At 36.4% G+C, this 26491-nt stretch overlaps 1 protein-coding gene across 12 annotated transcripts in view; it reads right to left on the bottom strand.

Annotated features, from left to right (window-relative positions):
- Nucleotides 1-26491, bottom strand: part of DACH2 (dachshund family transcription factor 2) — a 647423-nt gene that overhangs the window by 487192 nt on the left and 133740 nt on the right. The gene's annotated exons all lie outside the window — the stretch shown is intronic.

Raw genomic sequence — 26491 nt, 5'->3', positions numbered from 1 at the left:
TAACAGTTGAGTGCTGCCGCTTTGCCTCTGACAACCTTGGCATTCAATTATTCCCATTGTATTTAAATTTTGTGATTGAGTGATTGTGGCTCCCATTGTTGGATCTGACAGAGCGAAGCAATTATATTACTCTTCAAAGATGCAGGTGCTGCCCTCACAAATCTATTTCACAAGATATTGGTCAAGGGTATATCTTCTGGACCCTCCCAGCTGGGATGAGTAGGTCTAAAGTGACTAATACATTCCACCATTCCAATCTTCCTAAGTCTTTGGATCCCTTCCTATACATTAAACCAAGGAAGATCAGGCATTTCCAGCTCATTCACAGTGGGCCATCTTTTAATCTGCATTTTAGCAAACTAAGCAAATAAACTATTAAAACCTTTTGCAACTCCCTGAGCTGCAATATTAAATGCAGAGTCCCTACTTAGTGGTGCAAATCAATAAATTCTGCCTGATCCAACTCTATTTTGCCTACACCATTATCTCATACCCTTAGTATCCATTCCCATTTCTGTTCTCCAGATTGCCATATATAAATTAGAGAACTCAAACAGTTGTTTTCAAATGTAGCACACCTCCTCAGGGGACATACTCTCAACCTCACCTTTAGAGGCTCACCAGGACTTTAGTCTAGTTATAGGTCTAGAAGTAAACAGAGGTGTTGTGGGTGGCTTCTGAAAAGAATTAACATTATCTTTCCTGGTAACTGCCCTGAACTGCCATCAATTTTGCCTCTGGCAGTGCAGGGTTTATCTCCTCAGACAAAGGCTGATGGCAGCATGGGTCAGGGAGGGGATGTTTCCACTACTGGGGATGGGGAAGCTGTTCCTTCTGGTAAAAAAAAGATTCATTAGGCTTTACAATCTCACTGTTCCCAGCTTCATCAGCATCTTCTCACACATCCCCATTCCAAGTTGCAAGGTCCCATTCTTTTCCAATCAATGCCCTCACTTTAACAGTAGTCACCTGGAAAAGCTGTATATGCATCTTTCGTTGCCAGTCAGCCACTTGCATGATGAGAGTTTGTGTCTATTTTTCTACCATGTCAGCTCTTGCTTTACAGGAGGTAAGACTCTCACTCAGAGCAATCTTAGCAGATTTGTGGCTCAGTATCTGCTTCTGAAGCCGGGAGACAGAGTCCCTGAGTTCATCACTTTCTTTCATCACTTTGTCCACTAAACTTCAGAGCAACCAGCCAGATTCATTATGTTCATTGGTTCTCCATATATGGCCAAAGATGTAATGTATAGAGTAACCAAACTCCTTGCCTCTTATGAGCAGTGAATCAGAAGTGTCAAATGCATTTCTTTTGCATAACTCTCTAAACAGTTGATGCCAAGGACTATCAGTGTTCTCCATACTATTAGAAGTAGAGTCCTTAGCCTTTTGGGGTCTAATCATGCTAAGCAGCAAACTTCAGAAACTCGAAAATCAAGGAAAGAACTCCATCCTTTACATTCTGTTCCCCTAGAATCATCCCACTTCTGGTACCAAAGTCTTTATTTGTGAGGGTTCTCTGAGAGAGACAGAACTAATGGGAGATATATATATATATATATATCCCCTTCTGCAGAAAACATACATGTGACCATGTAAGTTAATATGCAATAAATATATGTATATATATATATGGGAGTTTATTGTGCATTAACTTACGTGATCGCAAGGTCCTACAATAGTATGTCTGCAAGCTGAGGAGCAAGGAGAGCCAGTCCAAGCTGCAAAACTGAAGAACTTGGAGTCCAGTGTTTCAGAGCAGAAAGCATCTAGCACAGGAGAAACATGCAGGCTAGGAGGCTAGGGCTGTCTTACCATTTCAAGTTTTTCTGCCTACTTTGTATTTGCTGGAAGCTGATTTGATTCTGCCTGTCAGATTAAGGATGAATTTGCCTTCCCCAACCCACTGACTCAAATGTTAATCTCTTTGGACAACACCCACACAGACACACCCAGGATTAATACTTTGTATCCTTCAATCCAATCAATTTGACACTCAGTATTAACCATCACAGAGATCAACTAATTTTGTTTTGCATTTGAGTAAGATGATGTGATATTCATCCTTTGGTGCCTGGCTTATTTTACCTAACATAATGTCCTCCTAACATAATGTTGCTGCAAATAACAGAATTTCATTCTTTTGTAGATCAGTAACATTACATTGTTTATAAATAATACATTTCCTTTAGCTTTGATCCTTGATAGACATTTAGGTTGATTTCATATCTTGGTTAGTGCAAATAGTGCTGAAATAGAGATAGGAGTACATGTATCTCTTCAACATATTGAGTTTGACTTCTTTGAATATATATGCAGGAGGATTACTGAGTTATTTGCAGTTCTACTTTTCATTTTTTGAGGAACCTCCATAGTACTTTCCATATTACTACAGTAATTTACATTCCCACCAATGGTGTATAAGAGTTCCCTTTTAACGGTATCATGGCCAGCATTTGTTAGCTTTTTGTCTTTTTGATGATAGCCATTCAAACTGATATGAGATAATATCTCACTGTGGTTTTAATTTGCATTTCCCTGATAATGAGTGATGTCAAAAATTTTGTTATATACCTACTGATTATTTGTCACTTGTATGTCTTCTTTTGAGAAATGTCTATTCAGGTCTTTTGCTTCTTTTTTTTTTTTTAAGATGGAGTTTCGCTCTTGTTACCCAGGCTGGAGTGCAATGACGCGATCTCAGCTCACCGCAACCTACGCCTCCTGGGTTCAGGCAATTCTCCTGCCTCAGCCTCCTGAGTAGCTGGGATTACAGGCACGCGCCACCATGCCCAGCTAATTTTTTGTATCTTTAGTAGAGACGGGGTTTCACCTTTTCAACCAGGATGGTCTCGATCTCTTGACCTCGTGATCCACCCGCCTCGGCCTCCCAAAGTGCTGGGATTATAGGCGTGAGCCACCTCACCCGGCCCTTTTGCTGATTTTTAAATCAGATTATTTAGAGTTGGGTTTTTTGCTATTGAGTTGTTTGATTTTGTTATATATATTCCTGATATCAACCCGTTGTCAGGTGCATTGTTTATAAATATTTTCTCTCATTCTGTATCTTGTCTCTTTACTCTTAATTGTTTCCTTTGCTGTTCAGAAGCATTTTAGTTTTGTAAAATCCCATTTGTCTATTTTTGCCTTTGTAGTCTATATTTTTGGGTTCTTAGCCAAAAAATCCTTGCTTCAAAAAAATCATGAAGCATTTCTCCTTCTTATTTTCTTCCTTTTAGTAGTTCTATAGTTTTGAGCCTCACATTTGAGTCTTTAATCCATTTTTTTTTCTAGGCAAGAACTTTAATGAATTGAACACTGTTACTGACAACTTCAAAAACCTGTAATATATACAAAATAATCATTTTATGTCAGGAGAAAATTTCTCATGTTGTTAACAGTACACATCCGGCTGACTTCTAAGGGGCTGCCATAGTACATCCACCCATGACAGACCAACTGGGACAATGCTGAACATGCTTGTGCCTTGCTACAAAGCCCCCTTCCAAGAGAAATGTGCAGGAGAGATAAAGAGTGTGTACCCCCCAAAAAAGGTGAGGCTGGGGATTCTGTTAGAAAGGACTCTCAGGGGTCCTTGTGCCCAGTGCCCTAAGCTTTAGGGAGATGACCAGCCAGTACTTGGGCTGCTTTTCTGCTACACTGTTTGTCAAAGCTCATCTGCACTGCAGCCTCCGTGGCCTGGATCTTGGTGGCACTGTCCCAAACAAATGTTTTGTTCTCGGTCTGTTGCTGCTCACTGAGCCTCACAGTCAGGGGTTCCACTGACCAGGACATGTTGTAGTACAGGTCATGATCAGCATTTATGTTGTCATCCAAATATGCCACATCCAGCTGCTGCTGCCACCACTGCTCTTCTCCGTGTCTCTGAGTCTCTGCAAAGTACTAGCAGAAGACCTGTGTGACTTCCATATTGCTTAAGTCACATTCTATTTCCCATTCTGACTTGGACTCCATCTCCTCTTTTTTGAACTAAGCTTGGTCTTCTCTTATGGATGCCTGGATACTACTGCTGTCATGTGAATGCCTCCCAGACCTTCTGAAATTTGTAGAACAGAGGTAGGAATCCTGCCAGGCCACGTGATGGTCGGAGAAAGACAGGCTATCCAGCCTGGTTATTGTAAGCTCTTCAAGGAAGAACTGCAGGAAGAAATTACAATGGAAGACTGGAATAGGATTCCACAGCCTTCTTACAGGCATTCTGGTGGTTTTGCATTCAAGCCATGACATGATTATAATATGTTGCCAATAGCTTGCATACATCTGATGAGAGTACCAAAACTCAGTAGCTCTCAATGTTGATGCCTTTACTGCCATCACTGATTATGAAAGTCCAAATGGCCTCCAAAATTTCTAAGTACACACCTTGCAGCTTCTGAGCAGTGGGCAAGCAGGGGCCCATTTTTCGCTGCAGAGACAGAGGAGTAGTGGGGGAAAGGCTGTTGCCAGGGCAACTCTGAGTTGATTTTTGTATAGGGTAAGAGAGAGTGGTCTAGTTCCATTCTTCTACATGTGGATATCCAATTTTCCTGGCACCATTTATTGAAGCAACTCTTTTACCACCAACTGTTTTTACCACCACTGTAAATTCTTGACACAAGAATCAGTTGTCTGTAAATGCATGGATTTATCTGGGCTCTCTATTTTGTTTCAGTAGTTTATGTGCCTGTTTTTACATCAATGCCATGCTGTTTTGATTACTATAACTATAGTATATTTTGAAGTCAGGTAGTGTGATACACCCACCTTTGTTCTACTCAAGATTGCTCTGACTATTTGGAGTCTTTTGTGGTTCCACGTGAATTTTCAGACTGTGTTTTTTATTTCTGTGATGAAGGTTATTGCTAAGGATTGTACCAAATCTGTATATAACTTTGAATAGTATTTATTATTTTTAATAGATGAAATTCATTCAAGATTCACTATATAAGTCCGGTTATGTGTACAGAAAGATATATATTGTATGTTCATGTAATTATACACATGTGCTTAGATATCATTACAGGTAGATTGTTTTCATTAACTGAATGAATGAGATACTAGCGAGGTTTACAGAAACATAAAATCCCAAGGTAGAAAGAAATATTAAAAGTCATCTGGTCTATCCCAGTTTCCAACTGATACTTTAGTCCTCTCTTCAGTACCCCACTAAGTGGTCATCCCATCTCTGATTAAACATTTCCACTTGATAGTAAATGCACCATTTGTTTAAATTAGTCTATTCTGTCTTTGGACAGCTCAGTTCTATTTAACATTTGGTCCCATATCACTTTCGTTTAACCTCACCCTCTATTGCCAACATTAAAATCGTACAGTTTATAACAGAAAGCTCTATGGTCAAAGAGTGGGAGCAAAAAATATTTTCTGCTTTCGAAGTTCTCATAAAACCAGATTACAGACCCATGAACTTGTCTGTCTTTGGGAGTGAGGAAACTTGGGATCAGAGAGTAACCTTGTGCAAGACAATAAGGACTATTTAGTAGCAATAAAACTAGAATTCAAATCTCATGAATCCTGATGCAGTGCTTTTTACAGTATGTAATATCCCTAGTGGTTTAAGAACATGGACTATGGGGCCACAATGTCTGGGTTTGAATCCCCACCTCCACAACACAATAGATGTAGAATTTGAGGGAAGCCACTTACTTGCTCTGTGCTTCAGTTTCTCATCTGCAATATAAAGATACCTCTTCATACACTTTGGGAGGATTGTTTGTGTTAGCATTGCGATATTCTTAGTAAGTGCTGAGAGCATAGTAAAATTTACTCATTACATACTGGTTATTATATGATTTATAGTCTTTTCAAACTTACAAAACACTGCCAATTAAAGCCATATTACCAGTGAGTTCCTAAGAATCTTCAGGGCCCCCTAAAACATATTTGACTCTGGAGCATTTCCTCTCTCCTTTGAGGAAAAAACAAAGTAGGCTTCCTAATTCTTATTTGTAAAATACATGTGCTATATATAGATATATAAATAATACATAATCTGAAAGCTATTATGTACTACTTTCAAACTTCCCTAAAAAAAAGTAAGTCCTTTTAATAGCTTATTAAATCTGTGGTCCTGGCAGAGACTTGGGTAAACTTTCCGCCTTGGGTACCAAAGAGCAAATCTTCTCTTTTCAGCACACTCAGAAGTTTGTAAGTGCACTCAGGAGAAGATATAAATAAAGAATTGCAAGTAAATATAAAAAGAAAGGGCAAATCACCATTTTAAAAGGTACTCTCTTATCCCATGGAAAAGTTTGAAAAGGCATACAATGAATTATCTATAATTGAGGTCAGTGAAATCAGTAACCAACTAATCATTTTTTCTACATGTTGCATTTTGGGTTTTGGAGTACATGTGCAGAACATGCAAGATAGTTGCAGAGGTACACACATGGTAGTGTGTTTTGCTGCCTTCCTCCCCTTCACCCACATTTGGCTTTTCTCCCCAGGCTATCCCTCCCCTGCTCCCCCTCCCGCTGGCCCTCCCCTTTTCCCCCCAATAGACCCCAGTGTTTAGTACTCCCTTCCTTGTGTCCATATAAATAAATATCAGCTATCAAGTGCCAACTCATGGTTAGATCACTACATACATAAATCTATTATCAGCCAGCTCCTAGTTATATTAACTGGAAGATTTCAAGGTAGAAGCAAGTTAGATACTAAGGAGATCTATTTTCTGTATTTATGCAAAGTTAGTAAGTCAAAGATTGCATCTACAGCTGTTTAGATTAATCTAAATACTAAAATTGCATCTACAGCCTTGTTGTTTTGAGAAGGAGTCTCGCTCTGTTGCCCAGGCTATAGAGCAGTGTCTAGATCTCGTCTCACTCCAACCTCTGCCTCCAGGATTCAAGCAATTCTTCTGTCTCAGCCTCTTGAGTAGCTGGGATAACAGGCACACGCCACCAGGCCCGACTAATTTTTGTATTTTTAGTAGAGACAAAATTTCGCCATGTTGGCCGGCCTGGTCTCAAACTCCTGAACTCAGGTGACCCAACTACCTCAGCCTCCTAAAGTACTAGGTTTACAAGCATGAGCCACTGTGCCCGACTCTATAGCTATTTGAAAGTAATTACTGACATCATTTATTTTAACATAAAAAATGGATATACTCTACAAAACATTGGTGCAAAAGGTTTGATTAAAAACATTGTGTTTTCCCACAGTGTGAGGAGGGTGACAGAATAAAATAAAATAAATATATATAAAACTCTGTCCTTTTCCCTTCATTTTTTCTGGATGCATTAAATAGAAGACATTTAAGCCAAAATTTTCTTCAGACAGAATTCAAAGCTCTCTGGGATAATAAGGACGTTAACTACACCTTAACACTGGGTCAAGTGGTAATTGCAAATTCTCCATATTTATTTTAAAGCTTCATAAAAAAGCAGAAGAGAAGGAGGTGGGAAGAAGATAAGTGGAATCAAAAAATATGTATACACTGGACTCCCATAAGTACAGACCATGGCATTTGAAAAATTTTAGAAATCCTTCTGTGTCTGTACCATATTGGGGACAATTAACATGCAACAAATATACTGATAAGATAAAAATTCAAACCATGTAACAAAAACACAGTTGACAACTTGCAAATTATGCAATTATGATGGTCATTTTATTACTGTTGTTAATTTATTGGTATAATTGCATTTTTTCAATGTCATAATGTGATAATAAAGGATTTGTCATTACTAAGTTAACCTCCAAACATCTCTGACCTCAGCGGAGATAGCTGCACACTTTCAGTCCAAAATGAGCTGTCAGTTATCACAACGACATTTTGAGGACTATGTTACCTTGTAATTAAATGTCTCAACAAACCTCTGCTTTTGATTGGCAAGTAGTTAAGACTATCATTGATCACAGGGCAATTTCTTTATATTTCAAGAATAATTTTCCTTATTTTCAGAAATTATTTTTTATCACTGAAGCAGAAAGGCAAGACTTTAAAAATTTAAATGTCTTCAGCAATATATTTGTGAACGTATGTTTGGCACTGGTGAAACAAGGAAAATTCTGCTGCATTAGATGTGTCTGTTGCACAATCCATTGTCTTGCTGGAAAACTTGGATTACGCAATTTCTATGATGTTCTTTATGAGTATTATGGAACATATAGATAATTCCACTGCTTTTCTCTTCCAGGCAAAATTTTTCCATGACTGATGTAATAGAAAGCCCCAAACAATGGCTTTTTGTATATGCTTTATGCTCTTCATTCTTCTTACCATTCTTAATTCCAATGTGTTACTTCAGTATTCAAAGGGCAATATAGGTTACACACAGCACAAACATTGTATTATTTATCTCTTTTTCCAGTTACCTTCCTTAATAAGTGGACCACTAAAGGAATCCATTTCATATTACATTGTTCACTATATGGCCATTAACCTTTGCACTGCTTCAGTTTGAAATAAAACTTTTCTTAGCTGGTACTAAATGTTTATTCCATTTTAATAATTTTTAAATCAAAGGAAACTGAACGAGCACAGAAAATGGCAAAATATCATCTTCATGTGCCATACCCTACCTACTATTACTACAAATTGTATGGTCAAGCATTCAGTTATAAAGCCTCTGAGCATTTAAATGAAGAAGACTTCACCTGAAATTTATGTTGGTTATTTTGAGTATGCTAAACATTTGTTAAATTAAGAACCATTATATTAATAAAATAAACTTTTTAAAAACAAGGTTCTCTCATGATTAAAAGTAATGCAAAATGAGAAAATCCATTAGTAATGTGAAATCCCATTAAAATCCAACATTATCAATATGAAATTAAATATACACATTTTTCTAAGCACCATTATGCAATTTTCTTCGGCAAAGACGTAAAATTCAGTTTCTTCAGGGTTCTTCATTAAGTATTCTATTTAGGATGCCATATATTAATGGTTAATAAGTACAAACATAGAGTTAGAATAAGTCGTAATGTTCTATACCCGGGTAGGATAACTATAGTTAACAACAATGCATTGTCTATTTCAAAACAGCTGAAACAGAAGACTTGAAATGCTCCCAAGACATAGAAATGCTAAATATGCAACATGTTGGATGCCCCTCCGGTTAACCATCACACATTCTATGCATGTAACAAAAGTTAACATGTATCTCATAAATATATACAAATATGTACCAATAAAAAACTTAAAAATACACAATAATAATCTCTAAAATAACTTTTATGTCGTTACTGTCAGCCAACTGTGACTTTTATGGAAACGTACACACCCTTCTCAAAAAGCTGACAGATGGAGGAGGTCAAAGGGGGAGAAATGCCACAAATGGCCCTGATTTTAAGCTGAGCTCTATCTGAATGCATACTATTTGAAAATTTTTGCTTCTTTATTTTAACTAACACTGACATTTTTTTCCACGTTATGAAATAAACTTGACATCTCAGATTATGAAACAAGTTTTGGGTGGTAGTCACTCTTTTCTTCATTGTAGGTGAAACAAACCCAGCCTATAGGCTTGTTTTACCTACAATATGATTACTTAAGGAATATTCAGGACAATGGGAAGCAACCATCACAGCTCCCCATTGTCCTGAATATTCCCTAAGTAATCATATCTCAACACGCATATCTTTATGAGATGCAAAAAGAAACTGGATGGCTAACTGAGATCCAGCAAAGAAGAACTGAGCATCTACTTTCTGCTGAGCATGGTCAGAGTCACTGTTAAGCTTAACATGATCATTTATGCACATGTAACTGGATATAAGGAAGCTGAAGTAGAATGAAAACCCACTTATTGGGGGCATAGGAAAGTAGAGAGAACTGCATCACAGTGTAACATAACGGTCATAGTAAAATCGTCTCCTATTGGTCATAAAAGATTGATCCATGGTAGCTTAATTATAAAAGGCAACCAATGTTATGCATTCTCCTTCAAAAAAGATACTGTGTATTCACAAATAACATTTGTGTAACTTACAAAAGAAAAGCTTAAGGCTGATAAAATATTTGTGTACAAATGAAAAATTGTTTTAAAAGAAAGATGCTGATAGTAGAAAGGAACTTTCTAAACTCAGCATACTCCAGAATCTAAAGATACAAATTAAGAAATAATGCAAATTGACTATGGACTGAACTAAGAGAATACTTTGACTATGTTTGTTTTTAGCCAAAGAACAAGGTGGAGTGTCCTTACACTTCAACAGTAGTTTCACAGTCACAACAAATTTTAAACTTAACTGTGGTTTTCTTCAAACTATTATGAAAATTATGATAATCTAGTTATATGTCACAGGTGCAGAAAGGAAAAATAAATATGAATTAGCCAAGCAGCTCACAGCTAAAATAATTTTTGCCATCATTTTACAAGTTGCACCTAAACTCTGAAAACTTTTTTGTGAAAATAATTCAGACACCTGGAATGATTGATCTAATTAGGTGCTTTTCAAAAGTATAAAGATCACCTTTCCAAGAACATTTTGAACAGAAAAATTAAAGAATTGTGGATGAAAAGGACTTAGTTTGGGGTTCTATTAAAATAGTACTACTCCTTGTGTCTATATTGTTTTTAAGCTAAAAACCTAAGTAAGCTGCATAAAATGCACTTCACTCAGTTTATTCTATTATAAAACTTCATAAAGACATCAACAAAACCACTTGGTCATTTATCTAGGAGGCCACTGTGAGATATCATCAGAGCAAACAAGAGAATTCTGAGTGTTTTTTGTAACCCTCTCTTAACTACATATTCATATTATGTGTGCAGAAAAATAGAGTTAAAAGAGGAAGCAAATAAAATATAACATGTGTTCGTAAATTGGAAATCAGCCTCTAACAAAAATTCCAAGAAAGAAACAGAAACTGGAGGTAGACCAAGAAGGTCAAAACACCAGTGGAAATTATGGAAATATGTCATTTGGATGACAGCCATCTCCATCTAATGATGCTGCAACAAACTACCACATTCAAACATTTCTAGGACTCCAAAGCAAAACCGATACAAACAGTGTGCTCAGGAACTGTATTATACCCTCACATTATGAAATGAATACCTACAACATGGAAACCAATTCATTTATACTAATGTCACTTCAATACGAGGAAGAAGACAAAGAGGTTCACTGCTGGCCAGACCTGAGTCACCTGTGGAACTATCTTGTCAAGTTTTATATCTCATTCCTAGAGTAAACATTACATCCCAATTTCCCTGAAACTGCTTCCTTGTTTATGCCTGTTGTTGTAATGTAATTATTAACAGTGGTCCCTTTCACTTTCAACAGTGTTCCAGTTTGGAAAATGAAGTATATGATTACCCTATTAGTATCCCATTGACTATATATAAATGTTTACAACTATCTGCTAGAGGAAGTATTTTTACTTACTTCTTTATCTAAAACTTGTACTTCTGATAACAATATGAATAGAGCATGAAACATTTTCTACACAAACATAACATGGTGTGACCATTGAGCATTATCAGTCACAATTCAGCTACCACCAATTTAACACACGTAGCCCCTAATTCACTTCTAATAGAGTAATTTAACAGCCTTATACAATCTGACTGCTTTCCAATAAATTATCTTTTTGCCGTTATTCTTGTCAGGAAGAGATTTCATTTAGCAGGCTTCTAAAATGTTCTCCATAAAATTATATAATCACAGTACCACCTATTCCTATTAGAACTAACCTCCTATGATGGGGTTACGGTATGCTTTGCTGTTCAGACAGCTGCTCACAGACCACTGTAACTGACAAATTAATTTTTTACAGCAGAAAACAGAAAGGTGCTCGCTATCACTGTGTAGTAATGGAGGTTGTATCAGATTATAGTGAGAACCAGTTGTGATCCATGGACTGAGATTTGGTCTGGTTTGTCCTTTGACCTTTGGAATGAATGTCCAAAACAATGTCCTAAGAAGACCTAAGCTATTTTTTCTCTCTAACCACATAATATTCTGCGAATCGAGCTAGTTACCCTATTATGCAGTAGCCAAACCAAGACTTTCTATATATACAATTGTAATGTTTTTCATTGCCTTAAATACTCTTATTATATTTCTCTATAGGACTATATATGTTTCTATACGTAACACTGAAGCCAGAAAAGTTATATTTGCATATATGTGCATGCATGTGTATATTATGCCATGTGTGTGTAAATATGTGCTACATCCATTTCCTAGTTCACTGTGCACAATCTATACATGTCCCCCACAACCTTGATTCTCAAGAATGATCTGCCATAACAAAATGCATAAGACTAGGAAAATGTTGTTAAGTCTCCAGGGTATAGGTAGTAAATTCTACCAAATATTTTTGAGAATCATTTTTAATCCAAGTGATATGTACTTATATATCTCAAAATACATTTGAAATCAAAAGGTTTCTATTTGTATTCATTTTATAGACAAACCAAAAGAAAGCACAGTAACAAAGAGGGTCTAAAATTTAAAAATAAGATTATCATCTGATATAAATTTATAAAATATACTGCCTCTAAATCTTGCATTTCTAGGCAAACTTGAACATGGGCTCTCTAATAATAAAGATTAATGTTGGCTTATATAGCTGAGGTGATATATTTATCACAGATTATATCAAATACATCATGAATTAACTTAGATTTCATATATAATTTTCACAAATAATTTTTGGTAAAAATGTTAACTTATTATTGCATCCAAAATTGTAATTGTCTTCAAGACAAGATGGCAGAATAGGTTTCACCAATCGTCTTCCCAACCAAAGGATACCAATTTAACAACTATCTATACACACACACCACTTCATAAGAACCAAAATTCAAGTGAGCACTCATAGTACCTGATTTTAACTTCAAAGTCACTGAGAGAGGCATTGAAAAGGTATGAAGAAACAGTCTTGATCTCTGATGCCATCCCTCCCAAATCCCCCTAGTTCCTCTGTCTTTGAAGGCTTATCGTGGAGACCTTTTCTGTGTCTAGGGAGAAGGAAATCAGCAATTGTGAGGCATTAAACTCAGTGTTGCTCTATTAGAACAACAACAACAAAAAAAAAAAGACAAAACTCAGCTGATGCCCAACCAAGGAGGGAGCATTTAAACCAGCCATAGTTAGAAGGGAATTGTCAATCCTGGCCGTCCAAACTTGAGTCCCTACAAACCTCACCACTATGGGCTGAAGTGTTCTGGGGTCACAAATAAACTTGAAAGCCATTCTACACCAAAAGGATCACAACTCTTATGCAAGCCGAAGTGTTAAACTGGGCCCAGAGAGAGCGAACTGGGTGCATATGAAACCTACTTAGACACCAACCAAAGCAGATAAGGGAATGCTGACATAAACCCTCCCCTAACCCCAGGCTGCACAGCTCTCAGTTCCAACAGACTCCCTCCTTTCACTGGAGGAGAGGCAAGAAAAGAGTGAGGATGACTTTGTCTTTCACCTTGAATACCAGCTCAGTCACAGCAGAATAGGTCACTGGTCGGTCGTGAGGCACCCTTTCCAGGACCTTGCTCTTGAGCAACATTTCTGGATGCAGCCTGGCCATAAGGGAAACTTCTGCCTTGAGGGGAATGACTGAGTCCTGGCTGAAGTCACCACCTGCTAACTGAAGAGCCCTTGGTCCCTGAGTAACTGGCAGTGATACCCAGATACTACATCAAGGGCTGTGAGACACTGAGACTTGCTGGATTCAGGTGAAACTCTCTACACATTCCCAGCTATCATGGCTACAGGGCAAGAATTCTTCCATTTGAGAAGAGTGGAGGGAAAAGTAAATGGGACTTTGTCTTGTACATTAGGTACCACCTCTGCCACAGGGTAATAGAGCACAAAGCAAGCCTTTGGAGGGGCCTTACTCCAAGACTTGGTTCTAGGTATAGCATTTCTGTACCTGCCTTGGGCAAGAGGGGAGCCCACTGCCCTGAAGTGTGAGTCCCAAGTCAGGTAGCATTCAACACAAATTGAGTGAACAGCCTTGGGCCTTTAGAAAACATCAGTGGTAGTCTGGCAATACTCCCTGTGGGCCTATGGTATTGGTAGCCATTGGGTGAGGCTCCTCTCCATTTAAGAAGGGGAGGGAAGAGTGGAAAAGACTCAGTCATGTGGTTTGAGTTCTAGGACAGCCACAGAACAATAAAATATAAAGTACACTTCTAAGGATGTGACTCTAGTGCCTGACTCCCAGACAGCACCTCTGGATATGCCAGAGGCCTGGGGGAGCTCATGAATTTGAAGGGAAGGACGCAGGGCTAGAGGCTTTTCTACCTACTGATTGTAGAGCGCCAGGGCCTTGAGCAAGCATAGGCAGTAACCAGGGAGGGGTTACAACAGGCCTTGGGTGAGACTCAGTGCTGTGGTGGCATCATATAACCAGTGGCCATAGAGGTGCTTGTGTCACTCCATCTCTAGCTTTAGGTGACTCTGAACAGAGAGAAACAATCTTTTGCTTGGGAGATACTAAGGGAGAAGAACAAAAGTCTCTGCCCTAAAAATCTGGTGAATTCTCTAGAATCTTGTACAAGACTATAAAGGTGGTACTTCTAGGGGTCTGCAAGAGTCACAGAGCTACCGGGCTTAAGGTAAGGGGCTCCCTAAAACACTTACAGTTTAGATTGTAACACCCAAGTCCTTTCAAATATCTGGAATGCCATTACAAGAAGGATAGGTACAAACAAATACAGACTGAGAAGGCTACAAAAAAATATAATATCTAACACTGCAATGCCCAGACACTGAGGAATATATACAAGCATCGAGACCTTCTAGGAAAACATGACCTCATCAAATGAACTAAATAAGACACCAGGTACAAAAACTGGAGAAACAGACATATGCAACCCTTTAGAATTAAAATATCTGTTTTGAGAAAACTTAGAAATTCAAGATAACACAGAGAAGGCAATCAGAATTCTATCAGATAAGATTAACTAAAAGGTTGAAATAATCAAAAATAATTAAGCAGGAATTCTGGAGCTAAAAAACGGCAAATCGCATACTGAAGAATGCATCAGAGTCTTAACAGTAGAATCAATCAAGTAGAAGAATAAATTCATGAGCTTCAAGGCATGCTATTTAAAGATACACAGTCAGAAGAGACAGAATAAAAAAAGATAAAAAGAATGAAGCACACATACCAGATCTAGAATACAGACTCAAAAAGGCAAATCTAAGATTTCTGGGCCTTAAAGAGCAGGCAGAGAAAGGGGTAGTGTTAGAAAGTTTATTCAAAGGGATAATAACAGAGAACTTCCGAAACTTGGAGAAAGACATCAATATCTACGTACCGGAAGGTTATAGAACACCAAGTAGATTTAATCTAAAGAAGACTAACTCACAGCATTTAATAATCAAACTTCCAAAGGCCTAAGATAAAGAACATATAGTAAAAGCAGCAAAATATAAGAAACAAATAGCATACAATGGATCTCCAATACATGTGGCAGCAGACTTTTCAATGGAAACCTCACAGGCCAGCAAAGAGTGGCATACATATTTAAACTGCTGAGGGAAAAAGCAAAAACATTTACCCTAGAATAGCAAAATATCTGGCAAAAATATCCTCAAAATGTGAAGGAGAAATAAAGACTTTCCCAGACAAAGCAAATCAGGAATATCATCAATACCAGACCTGTTCTAAGTGACATTCTAAATGGAGTGCTTCAATGAGAAACAAAAGAACATTAATGAGCAAAAAGAAATCATCTGATGGTACAATCATTACAGGTAATAGTAATTACAGAGAAAAACATGGACTATTAAAACACAGTAACTATGGTGTGTAAATACTCTTACCTTATATAGAAGCACTAAACAATGAAGGAATCAAAAATAATAACTACAACTCCATTTTTCAGACATACTAAAATAAGATTTCAATAGAAATAAGAAAAACTTTAAAAGTTGGAGAATGAAGCTGAGACATAAAATTATTGTTAGGTTTTATTTTTGCTTGTTTGTTTGTTTCCAAATTTATGCAAACAGAGTAAGTTGTCAAGAGCTTAAAATAATGGTTTATAAAATAAAATTTGCAATCCCTATGTTAACCTTAAAGCAAAAAAATATAAGGGGTACAAAATATATATATATAAAGCAAGAAACTGAACAGTATCACCAGAGAAAACCACCTTCACTAAAAGGAGCACAGGGAGGAAGATAAGAAGGTGGAGAATACCACAAACTACCAAAAAGTAACGAATAAAATAACAGGAGTAAGCCTTACTTACAACTAATAACACTAAATGTAAATAGACCAAACTCTCCAGTCAAAACAGAGACTGGATGAATGGATGGAAGAACAAGAACCATTGATTGGTTGCCTATGAGAAACACACTTCACCTACGAGGACACATATAGACTGAAAATAAAGGAAAGGAAAAAGATGCGCCATGCCAAGGCAATTAAAAAAAAAAAGCATGAGTAGCTACATTTATATCAGAAAAACTAGATTTCAAGAAGAAACATTATGAGAGACAAAGTCACTATATACTGAAAAAGGAGTCAATTCAGCCAGAAAAATATAACAATCTTAAATATATATACACTCAACACTGGAGCACTTATATATAAAAAGAATATATTATTAAAGCTAAAGAGAGGAGAGGCCCCAATACAATAATAACTGGAGACTTCAAAACTCCACTTTAAGCATTGGACAGATCTTTCAGACAGAATATCAACAAAGAAATATTGGATGGACTTAATCTGCATTATAGGACAAATGAGTATAATAGGTACTTATGGAACATTACATCCCACTGCTGCAGAATGCACATTCCTCTACTCAGCATGTAAATCATTATATATATATAATAAAAAGACCATATGGTAGGTCATAAAACAAGTCTTAAAACATTCACAAAAATTGAAATAATGTTACACATCTTCTCTCACTACAATAAAATAGAACTAGAAAACAATAACAAGAGGTAATTTGGAAACTATATAAATACACAAATTAAATGATATGCTTTTGAATCATCAGTGGGTCAATGAATTAATTAAGATGGAAATTGAACTATCTTAAAACAAATGATAATAAAAGCACAACATACAAAAACTTATAGGATACAGTAATAGCAGTACTAAAAGTTTATAGCTATAAGTCTATATATTAAAAAAGAAGTAAAACTTCAGATAAACAATCTGATGAGATAACTTAAAGAATTAGAAAAGCAAGCACAAACCAAACCCAAAATTGCTGGAAAAAAGAAATAAACATTAAAGCAAAAATGAATGAAATTGAAACAAAAACAATGCAAAAACTCAATGGAACAAAAGGTTGATTTTTTTAATTAAGTAAAATTCACAATCCTTAAGCCAGACTACCTGATCAAAGAAGACAGAAAAATCAAACAAATAAAAAAGACTAAATAAGAGAGAAGATCCAAATAAATAGAAATAATAAATAAAAAAGGAGACATTACAACTAATACTGAGAAATTCAAAGGATCGTTAGTGATTCAAAGGCTACTGTCATCAACTACATGCAAATAAATTTGAAAATCTACAAGACATGGACAAATTTTTAAACACATATAACCCACCAAGATTGAACCATGAAGAAGTCCAAAACCTGAGCAGACTAATAACAAGTAATGAGATCGAAGATGAAATGAGATCCATGTAATGAGATTGAAGAGATGAGATCAAAGTAATGAGATTGAAGTCAAAAAGCCTCCCATTAAAGAAAAGTCTGTCAACCAACAGCTTCGCTGTTAAATTCTACAAAACATTTAAAGAAGGACTAATACCAATCCTTCTCACATAATTCTGAAAAACAGGGGAGGAAGAATGCTTCCAAACTCATTCTATGAAACCACTACTGCTGATTCCAAAACGAGACAAAGACAAACACAAAAAAAGAAAACTACAGGCAGTATCTCTGGTGAATATTGCTATAAAAATTCTCAACAAAATACTAGCAAACCAAATTCAACAATAAATTTAAAAGAGAATTTATCATGACCAACTAGAATTTGTCCTTGGGATACAAGTATGGTTCAACATACACAAATCAATTCTTGTGATAGGTCATATCAAACGAATAAAGAACAAAAACATGATCATTTCAGTTGACGCTGAAAAGGCATTTGATAAAATTCAACATTCTTTCATGAAAAACACCCTCAAAACATTGGAGATAGAAGTAACATAATAAAAGTGATATATGACACACTAAAAGTTAGTTTCATACTGACTAGGGAAAAATCGAATGCTTTTCCTTTAAGATCTGAAACATGACAAGAATGCCTATTTTCATCACTGTTATTTAACATAGTATGGGCCATCCTAGCTATAGCAACTAGACAAGATAAATATATAAAGGGCATCTGCATTAGAAAGAAAGAAGTCAAATCATCCTTGTTTGCAGAGGATATATTATATTTCTAAAAACCTAAAGAATACACCAAGAAACTATTAAAGCTGAAAAAGAAATTCAGTAAACTTGCAGAATACAAAATCAACATATAAAAGTCAGTAGCATTTCATATATATATACACTTTAAGTTCTGGGATACATGTGCAGAGCCTGCAGGTTTCATACATAGGTATACGCATGCCATAGTGGTTTGCTGCACCCATTAACCTGTCATGTACATTAAGTGTTTCTCCTGATGCTATTCCTCCCCTAACCTACCACACTGCAACAGGCCCCAGTGTGTGATGTTACCCTCCCCATGTTCATGTGTTCTCATTGTTCAGTTCCAGATTATGAGTGAGAACATGGAGTGTTTGTTTTCCTGTTCCTGTGTTAGTTTGCTGAAAATGATGGTTTCCCGTTTCACCCATGTCCCTGCAAAGATCATAGGCTCACCCTTTTTAATGGCTGCATAGTATTCTATGGTGTATATGTGCCACATTTTCTTTATACAGTCTATCACTGATGAGTTGGTTCCAAGTCTTTGTTATTGTGAACAGTGCTGCAATAAACATACATGTGCATGTGTCTTTATAATAAAATGATATACAATCCTTTGGGTATATACCCAGTAATGGGATTGCTGGATCAAATGGTATTTCTATTTCTAGATCCTTGAGGAATTGCCACATTGTCTTCTACAATGGTTGAATTAATTTACAGTCCCAACAATAGTGTAAAAGCATTCTGTCTTCTCCACAACCTCTCCAGCATCTGTTGTCTCCCAGGTTTGTTAATGATTGCCATTCTAACTGGTGTAAGCTGGTATCTCAATGTGGTTTTGATATGCATTTCTCTAATGACCAGTAATGATGAGCATTTTTTTCATATGTTTGCTAGCTAAGATCTCCATAGAGATCTTAAACTCTGGAGTTTAATTAGCTCCCATTTGTCTATTTTGGTTTATGATGCCAATGCTTTTGGTGTTTTAGTCATGAAGTCCTTGCCTGTGCCTATTTCCTGAATGGTTTTGCCTAGGTTTTCTTCTAGGGTTTTTGTGGTGTTAGGTCTTATGTTTAAGTCTTTAATCCATCTGGAGTTAATTTTAGTGTGAGATGTCAGGAAGGGGTCCAGTTTCTGCTTTCTACACACTGCTAGCCAGTTTTTCCAACATCATTTATTAAACAGGGAATCCTTTCCCCATTGCTCTTGTCAGGTTTGTCAAAGATCAGATGGTTGTAGATGTGTGGCGTTGCCTCTACGGCCTCTATTCTATTCCACTGGTCTATATCTCTGTTTTTGTTCCAGCACCATGCTGTTTTGATTACTGTAGCTTTGTAATATCGTTTGAAATCAGGTAGCATGATGCCTCCGGCTTTGTTCTTTTTGCTTAGGATTCTCTTGGCTATGTGGGCTCTCTTTTGGTTACATATGAAGTTTAGGGTGTTTTTTTTCTAGTTCTGTGAAGAAGTTCATTGGCAACTTGATGGGGACAGCATTAAATTTATAAGTTACTTTGGGCAGTATAGCCATTTTCACAATATTGATTCTTTCTAACCATGAGAATGGAGAGTTTCTCCATTTGTTTGTGTCCTCTCTTATTTCCTTGAGCAGTGGTTTGTAGTTCTCCTTGAAGAGGTCCTTTACATCCTTTGTTAGTTGTATTCCTAGGTATTTTATTCTCTTTGTAGCAATTGTGAATGTTCACATGGTTTTTGGCCACATAAATATCTTCTTTTAAGAAGTATCTGTTTATATCTTTTGCCCACTTTTTATGGGGTTGTTTGGTTTTTTTCTTGTAAATTCGTTTCAGTTCTTTGATTCTGGATATTAGCCCTTTGTCAGATAGATAGACTGCAAAAATTTTCTCCCACATTGCATGTTGCCTTTTCACTCATCATGGTTTCTTTTGCTGTGCAGAAACTCTTTAGTTTACATAGATCCCATTTGTCATTTTCACTTTTGTTGTGATCGCTTTTGTGTTTTAGTTATAAAGTCTTTGCCCATGTCTATGTCCTGAATGATAATGCCAAGGTTTTCTTCCAGGGTTTTTATGGTTTTAGGTGTTACATCTAAGTCTTTAATCCATCTTGAGTTATTTTTCTATAAGGTATAAGGAAGGGGTCCAGTTTTCCCAATATCATTAGTAAAATAGGGAATCCTTTCCCCATTGCTTGTTTTTGTCAGGCTTGTCAAAGATCTGATGGTTGTATATGTGTGACATTATTTCTGAGACCTCTGTTCTGTTCCATTTGTCTATATATCTATTTTGGTACCAGTACCATGGTGTTTTCATTACTGTAGCCTTGAAGTATAGTCTGAAGTCAGGTAGAGTGATGTCTCCAGCTTTGTTCTTTTTGCTTAGGATTGTCTTGGCTACACGGGCTCTTTTTTGGTTCCATATAAAATTTAAAGTAGTTTTTAATAATTCTCTGAGGAAAGTCAATGGTAGCTTGATGGGGATAACATTGAATCTATAAATTACTTTGGGCAGTATGGCCATTTTCATGATATTGACTGTGACTACTATAAGCATGGAATATTTTTCCATTTGTTTATGTCCTCTCTTATTTCCTTGAGCAGCGGTTTATAGCTCACCTAGACCCTTCACATCCCTTGCAAATTGTATTCCTAGGTATTTTATTTTCTTTGTAGCAATTGTGAATGGGAGTTCAGTAATGATTTGGGTCTCTGTTTGTCTGTTATTGGTGTATAGAAATGCTTGTGATTTTTGCACATTGATTTTGTATCCTGAGACTTTCTGAAGTTGTTTATCAGCCTAAGGAGATTTGGGGCTGAGACAATGGGGTTTTCTAATTATACAATCATGTCATCTGCAAACAAAGACAATTTGATTTCCTCTCTTCCTATTTGAATACCCTTTATTTCTTTCTCTTGCCTGATTGTCCTGGTCAGAACTTCCAATACTATGTTGAATAGGAGTGCTAAGAGAGGACATCATTGTCTTGTGCCAGTTTTCAAAGGCAATACTTCCAGCTTTTGTCGATTTCATTAAATATTGACTGGGGATTTGTCATAAAAAGCTCTTATTATTTTGAGGTACATTTCATCAATATCTAGCTTATTCAGAGTTTTTAGGATGAAGGAGTGTTGAATTTTCTTGAAGGCCTTTTCTGCATCTATTGAGATAATCATGCTGTTTCTGCCATAGGTTCTGTTTACATGATGGATTACATTTATATATTTGTAAATGTCAAACCAGTCTTGTATCCCAGGGGTGAAGCCGACTTAATCATGGTGGATAAGCTTTTTGATGTGCTGTTGGATTCAGTTTGCAAGTATTTTAGTAAAGATTTTCATATCAATATTCATCAGTGATATTAGCCTGAATTTTTTTTGTTGTTGTTGTGTCTTTCCCAGGTTTTGGCATCAGGATGATGCTGGCCTCATAAAATGAGTTAGGGAGGAGTCCCTCTTTTTCTATTGCTTGGAATAGTTTCAGAAGGAATGGTACTAGCTTCTCTTTGTACCTCTGGTAAAATTCAGCTGTGAATCCATCTGGTCCTGTGCTTCTGTTGGTTGGTAGGCTATTAATTACTGCCTCAATTTCAGAACTTGTTATTGTTCTACTCAGGGATTTGACTTCTTCTTGGTTTATTTTTGGGAGGGTGTTTCTGTCCAGAAGTTTAGCCATTTCTTCTAGATTTTTTAGTTTATTTGCATAGAGATGTTTATAGTTTTCTCTGATGGTAGTTTCTATTTCTGTGGGATCAGTGGTGAAATCCCCTTTATCAATTTTCATCGTGTCTCTTTTATTGCCCTTTCTTTTCTTCTTTATTAGTCTGGCTAGCAGTCTATCTATTTTGTTAATCTTTTCAAAAACCAGTCCTGGATTCACTGATTTTTTGAAGGGTTTTTTTTGTGTGTCTCTATCTCCTTCAGTTCTGCTCTCATCTTAGTTATTCTTGTCTTCTGCTACATTTTGAATTTGTTTGCACTTGCTCCTCTAGCTCTTTTTTTTTTCTTTTTCTTTTTTTATTATACTTCAAGTTCTGGGGTACATGTGCAGAATGTGCAGGTTTGTTATAATATATATACACGTGCCATGGTGGTTTGCTGCATCCATCACTCCATCATCTACATTAGGCATTTCTCCTAATGCTATCCTTCCCCTAACCCCCACCCCCTGCTATCCCCCCACATCCTCCCACCCCCGACAGGCCCCAGTGTGTGATGTTCCCCTCCCTGTGTCCATGTGTTCTCATTGTTCAACACCCACTTATGAGTGAGAACATGTGGTGTTCGGTTTTCTGTTCTTGTGTTAGTTTGCTGAGAATTGTGGTTTCCAGCTTTATCTGTGTCCCTGCAAAGGACATGAACTCATCCTTTTTTATGGCTGCATATTATTCTATGGTGTATATGTGCCACATTTTCTTTATCCAGTCTATCATTGATGGGCATTTGGGTTGGTTCCAAGTCTTTGCTATTGTGAACAGTGCCACAATGAACATATGTGTCTTTATAACAGAATGATTTATGATTCTTTGGTTATATAACCAGCAACAGGATTGCTGGGTCAAATAGTATTTCTAGTTCTAGATCCTTCAGGAATCACTTCACTGTCTTCCACAGTGATTGAACTAATGTACACTCCCATGAACAGCATAAAAGCATTCCTGTTTCTCCACATCCTCTCCAGCATCTGTTGCCTCCTAACTTTTTGATGATCACCATTCTTACCAGCCTGAGATAGTACCACTGGGGTATTAAAAAACTCTCCAAAAGTCAGTAGCATTTCTATTAGGTTGGTACAAAAGCAATTGTGGTTTTGAATCATGAATTTTAAAACATTATAACTGGGCTCAAACACATCTTTATTAATAAAACTGGGAACCATTACAATCAACACATTTTTGTCAATGAGAAGTTTGTTTATTCCTATAGCATAACAATCCATGGTTCAGAATCAACAAACTCTTGGAAAGCATCTTCTGCATCCTACAATTTGTGGAAACATTTGCCCTGTAAAAAGTGGTCAAGATTCTTGAAGAAGTGATAGTCAGTTGGTAGGTCAGGTAAATATGGCAGATGAGGCAAAACTTCATATTCCAATTGGTTCAACTTCTGAAGCATTGGTTGTGCAATGTGCACTCAGGAGTTGTCATGAAGAAGAGTTGGGCCCTTTCTGTCAACTAATGCTGGCTGCAGGCATTGAAGTTTTCAGTTCATCTCATCAATTTGCTGGGCATACTTCTTAGATATAATGGTTTCCCTGGTATTCAGAAATCTGTAGTGACTCAGACTAGCAGCAGGCCACCAACCAATAATTATAGGACATTTCTTGGGGGCAAGTTTGGCTTTTGGAAGTGCTTTGGAGCATCTTCTTCGTCCAAACACTGAGCTGGTTGTGTCCAGTGGTGGTTTAAAATCCACCTTTTGTCACACGTCACAATATGATTGATAAATGGTTCATTGCTGTTACATACAATAGGAGAAGACAACACTTCAAAATGACAATTTTTTTTTATTTTTGCTCAGATCATGAGGCACCCACTTATCAAGGTTTTTCACCTTTCCAATTTGCTTCAAACACCAAACAACTATAGAATGGTGGGCACTAAATTTGTCCACAGCTTCTTGTATAGTTGCAAAAGGACTGGTTTCAGTGATTGCTCTCAGTTGGTTGTTGTCAACTTCTGATAGCTGGCTACTGTGCTTCTCAAATCAAGACTCTCTTCTCCTTTGCAAAACTTCTTGAACCACTACTGCACTGTACATTTGTTAGCCGTTCCTGGGCCAAATGCGCTGTTGATGTTGCCGGTTGTCTCTGCTATCTTACAAACCATTTTTAACTCAAATAAGAAAATCACTTGAATTTGCTTTTGTTTAACATGATTTCCATGGTCTAAAATAAACCTAAATAGCAAGCAATAAGTCATTAGCAAAAAAAAAAGCAAGAAATGCTCATTAAAATGATGTATAATATAACCACATTTATTTAAGAATATATTTCAATGTCAAATGGAAAATTCCAACAATGCAAAAACTGCAATTACATTTGAACCAACTGAGCATATGCCAACAGTGAACAATCAGAAAAAGAAATCACAAAACTCATCTGTTTACAATAACCACAAATAAAATTATATACCTACAAACTAACTAAAAGTGAAAGGCCTCTATAATAAAAACTGTGAAACATTGGTAAATGAAATTAAATAGGACATAAGAAAATGAAGGTATTTCAGGAAGGATCAATATTGTTAAAATATTTATACTATACACAGCAATCTACAGATTCAATGCTATCCTTATCAAAATACCAATGACATTTTTTGCAGAAATAGAAAAAAAATTCTAAAGTTTATATGGAACTATAAATGACTCAGAATAGCCCAAACTATTCAAAGCAAAAAGAACAAACCTACAAAGCTATAGGAACCAAACCAGCATGGAACTGGCATAAAAACAACACATAGGCCAATGAAACAGAATAGAAAAGCCAAATACAAATCCACACACCTATAATGAACTCATTTTTGACAACAGTACCAAGAATAAACACTGAGGAAAAGGAAGTCTCTTCAATAAAGAGTGCTGGGAAAACTGGAAACCACAGGCAGAAGAATGAAACCAGATCTCTATCTCTTGCCATATAAAAAATGAAATCAAAATGATTAAAGACCAACCTAATTACTCAAAATATGGAACCACTACAGGAAAATATTGAGGAAAATCTCAAGGACATTGGTCTGGGCAAAAGCTTCTTGAGCAATACCCCAGAAACAAGGGCAACCACAGCAAAATGAACAAATGGGATCAGAACCAGTGAAAAAGCTCTGCACAGCAAAAATACAATCAACAAAGTGAAAAGAATACTCACAGAATGGGAGAAAATATTTGTAAACTACCCATCTGAAAGGGGATTAATAAGAAGAATATACAAGGAGTTCATATAAGGAGTTCAAACAACACTATAGAAACAAATTCTAATAATCTGACCAAAAATGGGCAAAGGATTTGAGTAGACATTTCTCAAAAGACATCCCAGTGGCAAACAGGCACATGAAAAGGTGATCAACGTCATTGATCGTTAGAGAAATGCAAATCAAAACTACAGGGACATATCATCTCACCCCAGTTCAAATGGCTTATATCCAAAAGACAGGCAATAACAAATGCTGGCGAGGATGTGGAGAAAAGGGAACACTTGTACACTGTTGGTGGGAATGCAAATTAGTACAACCACTCTGGAGAACAGTTTAAGCTACCATATGATCCAATAATCTCACTGCTGGGAATATATCCAAAAGAAAGGAAATCAGTATATCGAAGAGATATATCTACTCCTGTGTTTGTTGCAGAACTGTTTGCTATAGCTAATATTTGGAATCAACTTAAGTATCCATCAAGAGATGAATGAATAAAGGAAATGTGGTACATATAGGCAATGGAATAGTATTCAGCAATAAAAATAAATGAGAAATCCTGTCATTTGCAACAACATGGATAGAACTGTACATCATTATGTTAATTGAAATAAGCCAGGCACAGAAAGACAAACATCACATTTTCTCATTTATTTGTAGTATCTAAAAATCAAAACAATTGGACTCATGAATACAGAGAGTAGAAGGATGGTTTCTAGATGCCAGGAAGAGTAGTGGGAGAGTTAGCGGGAGGTGCGAATGGTTAATGGGTACAAAAAGTATAGAAAGAATGAATAAGACCTTCTATTTGATGGTAAAACAGGGTGGCTAGAGTCAATAATAAATTAACTGTACATTTTTAAATAACTTAAAGAGAGTGATTCAATTGTTTGTAACTGAAAGATTAAGTGCTTGAGGGGATGGACACTTCATTCTCCATGATGTGCATATTTCACATTGCATGCCTGTATCAAAATATCTAATGTACCTCATAAATATATACACCTACTGTGTACCCACAAAAATTTAAAATTTAAAACTTTAAAGCTTAAAAGAAAACAAAATTTCAATTTAAATCATACTATTAGTATCAAACAATAATTAAAATGTAATTCCCTATACAGGAATTCTTTTTTGAAAGAAAAATATCTGAACACAGTTATGAAATTAACTTTCTGTAATGTAATTTTTACTGCAGTAGAAACAAGTTTTTAGTTATGTAATAAAGTTTGTGGTATAAACCCCTTGTGGTATATTGCTTCATTATATGTAAAGCAGGAG

The sequence above is a fragment of the Callithrix jacchus genome, chromosome X (genome assembly GCF_049354715.1).
Source record: "Callithrix jacchus isolate 240 chromosome X, calJac240_pri, whole genome shotgun sequence".
Lineage (NCBI taxonomy): Eukaryota > Metazoa > Chordata > Mammalia > Primates > Cebidae > Callithrix > Callithrix jacchus.
The sequence above is the reverse complement of the archived record's forward strand: the minus strand, read 5'-3'. Positions and strand labels throughout refer to the sequence as shown.